Below are 14984 nucleotides of genomic sequence, written 5' to 3'. Positions count from 1 at the left end.
TATTTCCATTACGGTGCGACCTGTTATCGTGGGAGCGTCATTATTGTGATGGGACCAAATCATTATTGTGTCGCATAGTTATTTGAAGCATGGGTGACTGATGCCATATATTTCCATGAAGGTGCGACCAGTTGCAGTAGAAGCGTCACTATTGGCATGCGACTGAAACCTATTTATGTCGCATCGCTGATTAGACGCCGGGTACACTGATGACATATTTTCCATTACGGTGCGACCTGTTATCGTGGGAGCGTCATTATTGTGATGCGACCAAATCATTATTGTGTCGCATCGTTATTTGAAGCATGGGTGACTGATGCCATATATTTCCATGAAGGTGCGACCAGTTGCAGTAGAAGCGTCACTATTGGCATGCGACTGAAACCTATTTATGTTGCATCGCTGATTAGACGCCGGGTACACTGATGACATATTTTCCATTACGGTGCGACCTGTTATCGTCAAAGCCGCATTATTGTCATGAGACCAAATCATTATTACGTGGCATTGTAAATTTGAAGCATGGCTGAGTGATGATATATTTTCTCCTCAAGGTGTGACCACTTTGACTAGATGCAACATTATTGTCATGTGTCACAATATTCAGTAATGGGGCATTGAATTTTTTAATCTGTCAATGTTGTTGCATATATTAGCTGCTGTTTTTTTGATGTTGGGCAAAAGATGCATGTTTACGCTTAGCATGGAAGTGTCTCAACAGGGACAAACCATGTTAGCCTGCAGAAAATGTGTGTTTCAATATTCAGCTGAGTCAGACTAAGACATATGTTGACCATAGTCACTTTTGGGCCTTGTGTTATGTCACTTTTGTGCCTAGAGTCAGCAAAGCATGGGTCAGTTTCAGACTTATGCAGACCTAACGTCTCCCATCTCCCTCCTTTCTCAACATTAATGTAGGATCATGTTACCCGATGTCTATCACACTACATCGAATCCTCCTGTCACATGGAGCCCAATCAATGCGGCTTCAGACCTGCCCACTCAACAGAAGCAGTTATCTTGCCACTCTTGTACACACTCAGGGGCAACGCAGACGCAGGGTCCCCCCAAGCCCTCTTACTCCTGGACCTGTCGTCCGCATTCAACACGGTGGACCATTACATCCTTCTCCACCTTGGAAGACATGCAGGCATCCAGGGACCCACTCTTGAGTGTGTCGAGTCCTTCCTAACTGGAAGGACTGAAATGGTCCGCCTGGGACCCTATAGTGTAACAAATACCCCCACGTCCTGTGGAGTCCCACAGGGCTCCTCCCATTCAACACTCCAGTTCAATCTATACCTTTGGGCGCTGATCCATTCTGTACAGAAATGGGACCTTATTGTGTATTACTACGCTGACGACTTACAGATCATCCTCCCGCTCAATTCACCTCCTGCCATCAAGACGTTCCACGCTGTCATGATCCACATCCAATTATGGATGTACCAGTACCTATTGCAGCTTGACCCCGTTAAGACAGAGCTCCTCCTCCGTGGACTCAGTCATGGCCACTGTGGCCCTCAGTTCTGACCTCAGAGCTAGGTTCCCCCCCAGCCCTGGTAAAATCAGTCAAGGGTCTGGGAGTCATCATTGAGGCTGAACTCTCCCTCAGGCCACAAGTGGGTGCTCTACTTTCTTCCTCTATGTACCAGGTCCGGCAGATCGTTACAGTCAGTCACTTACTCCCTCCCACCGCACTTACCCAAGTGGTGTTCTCACTCGTGCTCTCACGCCTGGACTTCTGTGAGTCCATCATGTACGGTCTCCCACGATCCCTGCCACACCGCCTCCAAGTTGTCCAGATTCAAGCAGGCCGTCTAATTCACATTACACCCAGATGGCAATCAGCCAAACCTCTACTCCACAGTCTTCACTGGCTCACAATAGATCAGAGGGCATCTTTTAAGGTGACGTGTCTCACATTCTAAGCCCTCCAGTGGTCCCGCTCCACGTTTCTCAATTATCTTATCTGCCCTCACCGCACAACACAAACACTCATATCAGCTCACCGTCATCTGGTAGTCACGCCCAATACCAAAACCCAGAATTTTGGTGGTTGCACATTTTGTCATCTGCCTCCTGGGCTTTGGGGTCTCCTTTCTCTCTCCTTCAAATCCTCCCCTTCCCTTCTGGACTTGTGGTAATCGCTTCCAACACACATTTTCCCTTCCATGTGCTAACTCTCGGCCACTCACGCTTCCTTCCTCACTCACTCTGTCTTATGGCGGCAGCAAGCCTATGGTCTCTGTGCACTCTATGAATTTCACCTATGAGAAGGTTACATCAGATAACGTTGCTTTTCTGCTTTGAGTCAGGAATGCATGTCTCAGATTCTGACGTTGTCAGACCTATCGTCACTTATGTGCGTGGAGTCAGGAATGCATGGGTCAGATACTGAGGTAGGCAGACCCAACGTCACTTTTGTGTGTTGAATCATGAATGAGGTTCTGAAGTATGATACACTAACTTCATTTATGTGCCTACCACATTTGTTTATTTGTGCAAACTGGTGTGAGCACTGAAGGCTACTTTTTGATGGATGGTCAGATTGTGACGCACACCCACTGTGTAACATGTTGATGATAGAAATTTTTAACATATTACTTATTTACTTTCATCATGACTTTACAACGTACAAGTTCTTTGTTGTTATTTTTCCTGCTGTGTGATTTCATTATGTGGACTCCTCTTCACCAGTGCTTTATTAAATGTCTGCACCACAACATATGGATGCTAAATGTTGCTTTTTGACAATTGTGAATGTACAACCTAATTTATGACGTATTAGCGTATAATATTACTGCATGCATTCCTGCGGCACTTCCCTACAGCAAGCAAATAGGGTGTGAAGGTGGTGTGTCTATGACATATGGGAGATTCATGTGCTTTTGATGTGTGCTGACGCGCAATGGGTGGCCTGCATACCTGCAGTATGTTTGCTGTGTTGCATGGAGGAATACTTTTGTACAGGAAGGGTCACCTTCATACACATGTGCATTCATACCCTGCACACCGAGACACATGCACTATGGTGCCAGGGTACCTGTGTGAGCCAGACACTGGTGAGTGTCCGCATTGCAGGTGAAATTGCAAGCCAGTACAATGTAAATGGATGTGTGGGCTGATGTATGTCTGATGTCAGCCTCCAGACATGAGAGTTAGTGTAATGTATGAACTCCACATATGAGATTGTCATGCAAATTGCAGTGTGAATTATTGTCAAATAATCATGCACAAGGTACATAAGGTTGTGTGAAGTATTTTTATTTGTGCAAACACAAATGTAGATGCATGATGCGGATGTTATTAGTGACATTCTTAGAAAAAATTGCGCACTATCTGAGCACGTCTCCGGATGCCTGCTGCTGTGCTTGTATTTACAGGAGCATGGCCATCCTCCTGGTCATCCTGTGGCATTTCTGCATTCAAATCTGGATCATCGTCCCAGGGAACACGTGTGAGTACACAAATATTGTGCAGTATTGCACAGGCCAAAATAATTTTGCACACTGTCTCTGGTGAATAGAGCATGCGTCCACCAGACTTGTCCAGGCGCCGAAACCTGGCCTTGAGCAGGCCAAATGTTCTTTCCACAATGTTCCTGGTCCGGCTATGTGCTTGATTGTATGCAACTTCCTGTGGTGTCTGCGGATTTCCATACGGTGTCATCACCCACGGCTGAATGCCATACCCCTGGTCAGCTGTAATAGAATAAATGAGAAGGTACAATGAAAAGTTTGATATGGTTGGGGTAAAGTAGAGGCTATATGTTGTGGGTAATATTTCATTTGTCAGTGTCCATTGGGCATGGATGTTGCAGATAACACACCCAGGGACTCACATGCAAGACACCTTTGCAACATAGTTCTGCTGTGCAATGGACACATATTTGGAATTGACAGGTAGTGTAGGCAAACCACTGATTTTAACTGCATATCATTCCATAACATATATTTATTTATTGAAGTAGATGAGTATGTAGTCCTCCTATGCATTTTGGCCAGGAGGCCCTTTGTCATGGAGCGTTCATATCCACGCATTGCAAGGACCGTTACGCGGCTGTTCTGAGACCGGTGTTCTGTTATGCTGGTCTTGGAACAGCCAAGTAGCAGTCCTTGCTACGCGTTGCTATGAACGCTCCTTGACAAAGGGGCTTGTAGAAAAGTATTTTTGCTATGGATTGATATGCTGTTGATATCATCGATAACCCACTCACTTGAATACTTGTGAATTAAAACAGAACTTGTATTACAACTTCTTTGATTCTTTTTCATGATCATGTACGGAGTGCCTCGCCAAGGGAATGTATTTGCAGTGGTTTGTGTACACTGCCTGTCTTGCACTTTTGTTGCTTTGACGGAAGCACCACCCTTGGGAGCACCCTCAGCTGAACAAGATTCTACATACTTCTTTTACTACCGCTGTGCACCACCCACATCCTTTTGTATTTTCTCAAATTTGGAAGGACATGCATTGACTCCCTATTTGCCTCTACATGACCGTGGGCCTAATTTATGAGGGACTTGCACCACTGGTGCGTGACCTTTTGCCATTTTGGTTTTGAGGCACCAGCAGTGCATGACCGTCATTAATTATGGCCCTTCTATTAATGTCTATGTATATGCTATTACATGGGTACTCACAAACTTTATATCGGGGCCAAATTTACAGTGTGGCTTGTGGCCGAGGGCCGCAGTGGTGGGGCCGGGGTCAGTGGGGGAGTGGCCGGGGCTAGAGCCACAAATACAAACTGACCATGAGGTTGGACACAGGCCGCAGCGACAGACGCCTTTGTCTACTGAGTGACCAGACCTGGCATACACATCTCTCACACTCACTCTCTCCCACTCTGTCTGTCTGTCTGTCTCCCTCCCTCCTCTCTCTCCATCTGTCTCACTGTCTGTCTCTCTCCCTCCCTCTCTCGACCTCTGTGTCTCTCCCTCTGTCTGCCTCCCTCTCTGTCACTCTCCCTCTCTGTCTCTCTCTGTCTCCTTCCCTTTCTGTCTCCCTCCCTCTATGTCTCTCTCTGTCTCATCCTCTCAGTCTCCTTCTCTCTGTCTGTCCCTGTCTGTGTCTGGGCCTGTCTCTGTCTGGCCCTCCTCCCCCTCCCTCTGTCTCTCTGTCCTTGTGTCTATCTCTGTCTGTCTCTGCCGCTATCTGTCTATGTATGTCTGTTTCTTCCCCCATATGTCTCTGCCCCCATCTGTCTCTGCCCCCTTCTGTCTCTGCCCCCTTCTGTCTCTGCCCCAATATGTCTCTGCACCCATGTGTCTCTGCACCCATGTGTCTCTGCCCCCATGTGTCTCTGCCCCTATCTGTCTCTGCCCCTATCTGTCTCTGCCTCTGTCAGTCTGTCCCTGTCTCTGCCTTTCTCTAGCCCTGCCCTTATCTGTCTCTCACACTATCTGTCTCTGACACTCTGCCCCTATCTGCCCCTCCCTCTATCTGCCTCTGCCTCTATCTGTCTCTGACACTCTGCCCCTGTCTGCCCCTGTCTGCCCCTGCCCCTGTCTGCCCCTGCCCCTGTCTGCCTCTGCCCCTGTCTGTCTCTGCCCCTTCTGTCTCTCGGGTAGTGCACACATACTGTGTGTACACGTCCCCGTCACCAGCCCAGAGACAGCCTCCCCCCCTGTAATGTACAAGCCAGCTAGTTTTCTTTCAGAATTTGCTGCTTTGTAGGGTCTGTGTCCCACCACTTGTCACATCATGGCACCCCCAGCAGTGAGGCCAACGCCCCCTTGGCGCCAGTCAGCGGAGTATTTCACGGCTCTTTGCAAGACCATTTAATTGTTAATGAGGCCTTGTTGATTTTGATCTCTTCTTAGCGCCCCTGCATCTCCACCCTATGCCTGAAATCACCCGGCCCCCATAAATCAACAACCGGTGGTGTTTGCAGACACTTTTGAATGAATTTAAATTTAACAGAGGTACATGTCTGCAAGGTCCGCGGGCCGCACAGGAAGGCTTGCCGGACCGCAGTGAAAGGCTTGCTGGGCTGCTGACGGCCCGCCGGCCGTACTATGGGTACCTGTGTGCTAGTACAACATTTTTACATCCTGAACCTCATTTATGCATCATTACAGCAATATTAGCAGCATGGTAGCATGGATGGTGCATTGTATCATAGTCTTTTGCTTACCTACAAGTAGTCCATTTCCATACTGGCCATTCTTGAAACGATCATTTATGATGCAGTTCCTGAAGATGAACGCATCATGGACACTGCCAGGGTATTTTGCCAGCACATTAGTAAATAGTCCACGATGATCCACGATGGCCTGTACATTAATTGAATAGGTGTGTTTCCGATTGATGTACAAATGTGCAGTTGCTGCCAGGGGAACTAATTGCACATGCGTACAGTCCATGGCACCCAGCACATGGGGTAAGCCTGCTATGGCATAAAATCCTTGCTTTATCTCCATCTGCTCTTGTGCATTGTTGGGAAAATGGAGGTAGCGGGGTGTGAGATGGATGATGGCATCCAGGACAGTTGGCAGGAATGATGAAAAAGCTGGCTGGGATATTCCTGCCAGTTTGGCGACTGTTGTCTGAAAGGAGCCCGACGCCAGCATGTGCAACACAGCCAGGAGCTTTGCCTGTGGCGGTATGTTTGTAGGCCTGTTGCTTCCTACCTCTAGCCTTGGTCCAATGAGTCCCAGTAGATGCTCAATGGTCTCCTTCTTCAGGCGGAATAGAGTAATGACCTCCTCATCCCTGATGCCTCTCAGGACGCTCCTTGGACGGAATAACCGCTCCTTTCTGCGGCGTTGCCTTGGGGGTGGATTTTGTGGTGCAGGGGGTTGTGGTGGTATTCCTGCAGCTAGTTGTCTTCGTCTGGCAGCTACTCTCAGCATAACGACCTCCATGGTGTGGGTATGGTTGCAGCAAAGTTCAATGGCCTCCTCTCCTCTCTCCTCTCCTCTCGCTATGTGCCGATGCGTCATTTCCTGCGCGTCCGTTTTGTAGGCGCACCAATTCCGACGCATCCGCAACGCTGCGCCATTTCCGTCGCGGATGCGTCATAAGCGGGAAAGTTAGTAAATGCGGATGCGTCACTTTTGCGCAAACTTTTCCGCGGTTACGCCCACATTGCATACATTATTTTTTGCGCGTCGCAGGGCATTCTGACGCAGTGGGGTTTGTGGCGCAGTGAGGTAAAAGTGACGCATCGCTGGAGATGCGTCACTTCATTAATATGGCGCATGCGGTGCGCCGAAGATGCGTCATTATTTTTGACGCATCTTCGGCGCAAGCTGTTCATAAAAAAGGGCCCAGGTTTTTAGTCTGTTCCCCCCTTTTGATCATATACGGTGAATATATATATTATAATTTTCACAGTCATGATCTCAGAGGAGTTTATGACCCGTCGCCACGAAGATCAAACTTTTTCACCTCCAGTAGATATGAAGTTCAGAAAATAATTACTGCTTGAAATTATTTCATTATGGATGTTCTGTTAAATAGATAACTTTCTTTTCCTTTTCTTTTTACTTTAACAATGGTATCAATCGTTATATTGTAATAGATTGTCCTATTGTTACAGAAGAGGAATAGGAGATTTTTTCAGCGCCATCTGTAATACAGCTTAGAAAACATTACAACGTACCTAATCAGATATTTTTTTCCGGGAGCATATTTTACGAAATTGCAGAATAAAAAATATAGCTTGCATACATACTTTGTTACTTGAGATATTTGATAAACCCTACATTTCTGAATGTTATTTTCTCATTTCTATTCTTCTCATTTGCGGTTCCTATTCACCTTCTCCCTAAAGAATATATAGGACCAGTTCTATGTTTTATAATAGTACCATCCTATATATTCTTAAGTAAGTATGTGATTTGTTAGCAGAACAGTGTGCGACCTCTAAGCACTATGACAGAACGTTCCAGAATTCTATAGAATACAAATTTGAAAAATATGAATGCATATATTTTTATGTAATATGAAGTCACTTGTACTTAACTGTTTTTTATTTGTTCTCCTCATCTCATATAATGTAATGCTGGAGTGTTTGTTGTAGCACTTCTATTCTACTTTATCTAAAAGTAACTGATGCCCTCTTATATTATCAAGAATATGGGGCAACACTTTCACAAACTATAGCGGAAAAAAGGAGGGTATGGCCACGCTTTAATGATATTCTATGAAATAGCATTTTTGATTGTAATCCCTTTCATATATACAGCATCAGATTCTGAAGAAAGTGTATTTGTATTTGCTAAATAAAAACTGTTTCAAAGCTAGACTGAATTTTTTGCTGTGCAACCACACCTCCCCATCAGAAAATTAAACACCACATTATAAGTAAATAGTCTCCTGGGAAGTATACCACCCACAAACTTGATAAAAAAAAACTGCAAGACACTGTTATTTTTCCGCTGTGATTTGTACACCACACAGCAATTATATAAATGGCCCTTAAAACATATAAAAACAATTTTTACCTTCATAATCCCTGTCAACCACCTTGTTACCACTGTACAGAGTTAATAGTGTCCCTAACCTACCCTCTACTACTTTATTTTCCCATACTCCTTTGCAAGTGCGCCACAAAATCACTAACAACAGTGAACCGTTCCCACCCAATAAGGGGCAAACTTGTGCTCGAAACACTTTAGTCAATAAAATATCCATGCTATTCCGCAGAGGAGGAAGTAATGACTGCTAAAACTTCTACTTTTAATGCTTCATAGCCAATGAACATTAAGCTTCGTAAGGTCCCGCTTGGAACACGTTACCCAATGAAATGTCCCTAATACTATACGAAGAGGGAAGGAATCGCTGACAACACTTCTACTTTCAACAGTTTACAGTCAATCAACATTAAGCTTGGGAAAGTCCTCCTTGGAGCTCGTCAGCAAATCAGATGTCCCTCCTACTCCACAGAGCGGAAGTGAATGGCTGGCAACACTTCTACTTTCGATAGTTAGCAACCAACCAACATGAAGCTCAGGAAAGTCTTTGTTACAACATGTAAGCCAATTAGATATTCTTGCTACTCTCCGGAGCAGACGTCAATTGCAGAAAAGTAAAAACACTTCTACTTTCAAAAGTTCGCACCCAATGAACATTAAGCTTGTTGTTGGAACACGTTAGCCAATTAAAGGTTACATTTGTTCCAGGCACACATACAGAACACCCCTTCTTACATATTAATACAGTTCCTGTAACAAAGTGACTCTATCCATAACAAAAGTGAACACTGCCTAATAAATAAACATTATTCCACATTATATTAAAGAAAAGCAGCAGTTATTTTCCCGATATAATTTACACAGCCTACTGCACCCCCCTCTCAACATGAGTGAAGCCTCCGGGACTGTGGGGGCCCCAGCGAACCCCCGCTATTATTTTTAATATATTTTCCACTGACTTCTTCTATGACTAATGGTTCCTATGGAAAACTTTTAAAACTCCAGCACACTAACTGTTTCGATTAGCAACATAGTGTGGTGAACTTCTAACCTCTGTGCTCACTTAAGTGTTCCATGAACTGTTACTATGGTAACAGGCAGTAAGCCGTTTGGGGGTAGGGTTGAAAGGTACTGCCTGTACAGAAACGGTTATATTTACCCAGGATCCTCTACATTACAGAAAGGAAAGCAAAGTAAGACAGAACACTGCGTACCAGATTTACAACCCCCTTGTGCCACTTTTGCGTCACTTTTCCCATCTTAAAAGTGATGCAATAGTAACACAATGAACTTGTAAATCTGCCCCTATGCACATTACGAGCAAAACAAGTACACAACTCATTCAATTCTTTATCGATCACAATTAGACAGTGTTGCTTCACGATTCGCAATGCACTTCAATAAATACTTTGTGCCTATTTAAATGGGAGACGAGATTGTCGACATTACAAAACTTAGTGGCATATTTACAAAGACGGAGTTAAAATTGTCGCCGCTTTAACTGCTGCAACCTACACCAAAAACGCTGAAAATGGACTTCAAAATCCTATGTTATCTTACCGAAAGATTTTCTCAACATTGATGTTTGCTATGCAACAGTGAGAGCCACCCCCCAGAGCTATGAAATAAATGGTTGGAGTGGGCTCCAAGCCCCCCCCGCCTACAAAATTAGAAGTGGAAGGGCCTGAATGACCCCCCTCAAGCCCCGGGAACCACCCCCCCGGGGCTTTGTGTATTGTGGGAGGGAGGCTGTATGGCCCTCCGCCTGTAGCCCTCGAGGGTCCTAGGGACCCCCACGCCCCAGAGCAGGCTCCTGCTGTGTCCCGGGGTGCCTACCCCCGGGACACTGCTGTTTGCTATCAGAGGGCAGGAGTCTTGCGGCTCCTGCCCTCCCATAGCAAACTTGGTTTGCATTTTGAAAGACAGATCAGTGAAATCTGTTCTCACTTTCAAAATCCAAACCAGATTGCTCTTCCACATGCACGTTAGCAGCTCCCCATGTGGAAAAGAAATTCCAGCTCCCGAAGGACGTAGGGGAGCCGGCGGGACCGTGGGGACATTGTGGCTCCCCCCAATGGTCCCCAACATTTTATATAAGCCCCAGGGGATGGGGTACCTGGGGATATTAGAAATTACTGATAGGAGCTGTTTTTATACAGTAAAATTAGAAGTCGTGCACCCAGCACAGCGCTCAGTGCGGCGCCCGGGTGTGCACGCGCTGGAAGCACAACTCATAATCTGTAGGGTGCTCCAGCGCCTTTGGTGCACAACTTCCACACTTTTGGGAGCCGGCATTGCTTTTCAACATGGGGAGCTACTAACATGCAGTTCCCCATGTGGAAAAGCAATCTGATTTCGATTTTGAAAGAGAGAAAAGATTTTCTTGCTATGGGAGGGCGGGATAGACACACTGGAACAATGCAAGAGCTGGCCCTCCCACAATACATAAAGCCCCGGGGAGTGATGGTCGTTGGGCCTTTGGAGACCTTGAAGCCCCCCAACCATTTTTTTTGTAGCCCCGTGGGGTAACGGTCCCTCGAGTGCTCCAGGAGGGGGCCACGTAGTCCCCCTCCCACAATACGTAAAGCCCCTGGGGCAGTGGTCCCCGTAGCTTTGGGGACCTTGGACCCCTCCCCCCACCATTTTTTTCTTTTTAGCACTGGGGGTGATGGTCCCCAAGACTTGGGGGCCCCCATAAAATGTAATAATTTTGGCCCCGGTATTTAACCTCCTGGGGACTAATTATAAAAAAAACCCTCTGATTTATTGTATTTATTTTACGGCAGAGTCTGCGCACCCTACACGCACCTGCTGGGTTTAAAAAAAAAATGTGGGCCCTGGGGGTCCTTCTGGTACTCCTAAGCAGGTCTAGAGGGTAAAATTAGTTCTACTCTGCCCCTCTGCACACATATTCCACTGACTTCCTCAGCCTCGCTTCTACCGAGGCAAAAAATTGCTGCCAATAGTTCCTGGTCTCGAGTGTTGACAACCACTTGACAGCCAATTAGCATTCAGCACGTGATTGGAAGGGTGCGCTTAAGGTACAATGACGATCCTCGGACAATCCGCGCATCCACCGCGCTCATAGATATATAAATGACTTTAACTGTAATTTCCTCAGGAACTACTGAACAGATTGACACCATTTAGAGAAAGGCACAAGTCTGAACTGAGGACTACCTCTTTGCCAAATTTGGTGTAATTCTGTTCGGGCTGGAGCTGTGGCTAAAAGTCCTACGAGAAATTTCATGGGGAAAACATGTTTTGGGTTCACCATTTTTTTCGGCCCCTACTTGACGAATCACCCCATGAGCGGACCAGAGATGGGCAAAAGTTTGAAATATTTCGCAAAGATTCATCAATCGGTGCAAAATTTATTGGGAATAGAATGTGGCGGATTTCCTATGCATAAATTCATTTTTTGACTCGCTTATAACTTTGGCGCTGTTTGACGAATCTTCACAAAATGTTTTCAGAAAAGTAACCTCCTGATTCTAGTAGTGCATTAAAAGTTACGGTGTGATTCATCAAGCGGGAGCTCAGAAAAAGGGTGGGCAATAAAAGTGTGCTTCCCATTTTAATTCCCATAGAGATTTTAGACATGACTGCATCCTGAACTGTTGGATGGAATTGCACCAAATTTGGCAGAAAGCTAGCTCTCGGTCCATTAAACAAACTTTTTGTGTTCTGGTATAAACTCTTGTGTTTACATGCTGCCTAAAATACACATACAAAAAGAACAATTGATGGAAAGAACGCAGAACAATGTGATACATTCAACCCAGTACAGAGATCTGGGCCGAAATCCATTGTTTTTTGGTCCCCATGCCATTCCAGTCTCGGCCCAGTCATATGCGAATCAGTCTTGACCCTGCACCTAATGGGAACAGTCCAGCCCGAATTGCCAGGCCAGGTCCTTCCCAGACAGGAAATAAGCATCCTAGGACCGGTTTTGGGCTTTCAGCCCTCATCAGCCAGGATAGCTTGACTCCATTGGCATGGAGAGCCCAGGACCCACATCTGGACATACATGTCCCACTCGGGGTTACAAATGCAAAAAGAACAATGGATGGACAGAATGCAGAACAATTTCATACATTCACCTCAGTACAGAGATCTGGGCCTAAAGCCATCAATTTTTTGGTCATCATGTCATTCAAGTTTAGACCAAGCCATATGCAAATTAGTCTTGACCCTGTGCCCTATGGGAACAGTCCAGTCCAAACTGCCAGACCAGGTCCTCCCTGGACTAGATACAAGCATCCTAGGACTGGTTTCGGGCTTTCAGCCCTCATCAGCCAGGATAGCTTGACTCCAGTGGTGTGGACAGCATGGGACCCACGTCTGAGCATACCTGTCCCACTCGTGATGATAAATGCAAAAAGAACAATTGATGGACAGAATGCAAAACAATGTCATACATTCACCCAAATACAGAGATCTGGGCCTAAATCCATAGTTTTTTTGCTCACAATGCCATTCCAGTTTGGACCCAGCCATATGCAAATCAGTCTTGACCCTGCTCCCAATGGGAACAGTCTAGCCCGAACTGCCAGGCCAGGTCCTCTCTGGACTTGAAATAAGCATCCTTGGACCAGTTTTGGGCTTTCAGCCCTCATCAGCCAGGATAGCTTGACTCCAGTGGCATGGAGAGCACAGGACCTACGTCTGGGCATACCCGTACCACTCAGGGTGACAAATGCAAAAAGAAAAATTATGCCTCCAGGAGCTTCTCGTACCACTTAGAAACTTCCTTACTCTTAAGATTTACATCCTGAAGAGATTGCTCTAGTTCCCAATCACCACAAATTTTATTTTTCCCAGATGTAGACCAAGATATGAATTGCATGTATTTAAATCTAGAGAAGTCACTTCCAATTCTAGCTCTTAAAACCTTCTAAGGATGGACCCTCACTGATGTTATCAGATCTGACCAAATTGTAATGCCCGCCTTTCTGATTAGAATAGTCAGGCTGTCTTTAAGGCATAGCGGGGTCCCAGGGGATTCCCAAATTGGAGCGAAATTTCAATAATAACCTTTCCCCCAACTGCTACAAACCTTATACAACAGGCTGAGAGCAGACGTCAGTACTTTTAAACATACTTTTTTAAAGTACCTTGGTGCCCCAAAATTCTGCTAGATACCATCCCCTCCATCATGCCTTGTCATTTTAGCCAAAAGTCTTCCCCGAGTTGAATCATCAGGCTTCATCAGCAACATCCGGATGTACTTAAATTGGAAGGCTATACAATACCAATTGATATCAGGGAGAGCCAGTCCACCTTTTACCAGCCTGAGACTAAGCTTCTTGCACGTCAACCTAACACCCTTGTAAGCCCGAATCAATCTTACTCTGGATTTTAATAATACCCAGTTTGGGAAAATTGAGGGGGATAGTGTTAAACAAATAAGTTGGTTTGGGGAGAATGATCATTTTAACTAGATTAACCCTACCATGTATTCTTAAAGGAAGCTTTCTCAACCTCGCTAGTATACAATCTATTTCTTTTAAGACCCTATTTAGGTTGATCTGTGGAATCTTCTCGTTATCTTTGATGTTTATAATACCCAAGTATTTAAATTCTTGACTTGTTCTCCTCCCCCAATTATAGATATTCCAACATATCACCTCGGTTTTAGAGGTGTTGGCTAAATACCCCGACAGTGGTCCAAATTCTTCTAGCTAGATTTCAACCCTTGGAACAGCCCCTGCAGGGTCATTAGTATATAACAACAAGTCATCTGCGTATAAGGCAACCTTACTGCAATAATTCTAAGAGTAAAAAGGAGTTAATAAGACATCCGCTGTTATTGCCTGTGGCAAATGTTCTATGTAGATATTAAATAACAGGGGCAAGAGGGGACAACCCTGACTTGTTGCTCTCAGTATATTAAAAGTAGATGTTGAGATCCCGTTCAGTAGTATTTTAGCGGAGGAACCCTGGTAACAATTTTACAGTGTCTGAATAACGATAGAACCAAAACCCATTGTTCTCAGCACTTCCCAAAGATATACCCAGCACACTCTATCAAACGTCTTGGCCACATCTAGTGCCACTACAGTTAAGGGTACAGGCCGAGCTGTTGCCAAGTCTATGTTACCTATTAGTTGCTGTGTTTGTTCTTGGATATACCTTTTAGGAATAAACCCTTTCTGATCAGATTTGATCAACTGTGGAACTATTTTGACCAGTCTCCTTGCTGGCATGCTCATAAAGATCTTATAAGCAGCATTCAGCAGGGATACTGATCTGTATGAATTGGAATTAAGGGGTCCTTAGTAGGCTTCAAGAGGAGCACTATCGTTGCCTCCTTCCAAGACCTAGGAATCTGACCCCCTGATTGATAGACCAAATTGAACAGAGTACCCTTGATCGGAGCCAACCCCTCCATCAGGAGTTTATATACATCACTAGGGAGGGAATCTGTGCCTGCTGCTTTCTTAGTTTTGCTTCTCCCAAGTTGTACTTGAATCTCTTCCTCTGTTATTGGGGCGTCTAGTTTTTCCCAGCTTTCTGCTGTTAAAGTAGTCAGGGATTTCACCCTCAACCAGGTTT

Source organism: Lissotriton vulgaris, chromosome 3_1 (assembly GCF_964263255.1).
Source record: "Lissotriton vulgaris chromosome 3_1, aLisVul1.2, whole genome shotgun sequence".
NCBI classification, from domain to species: domain Eukaryota; kingdom Metazoa; phylum Chordata; class Amphibia; order Caudata; family Salamandridae; genus Lissotriton; species Lissotriton vulgaris.
The sequence above is the reverse complement of the archived record's forward strand: the minus strand, read 5'-3'. Positions refer to the sequence as shown.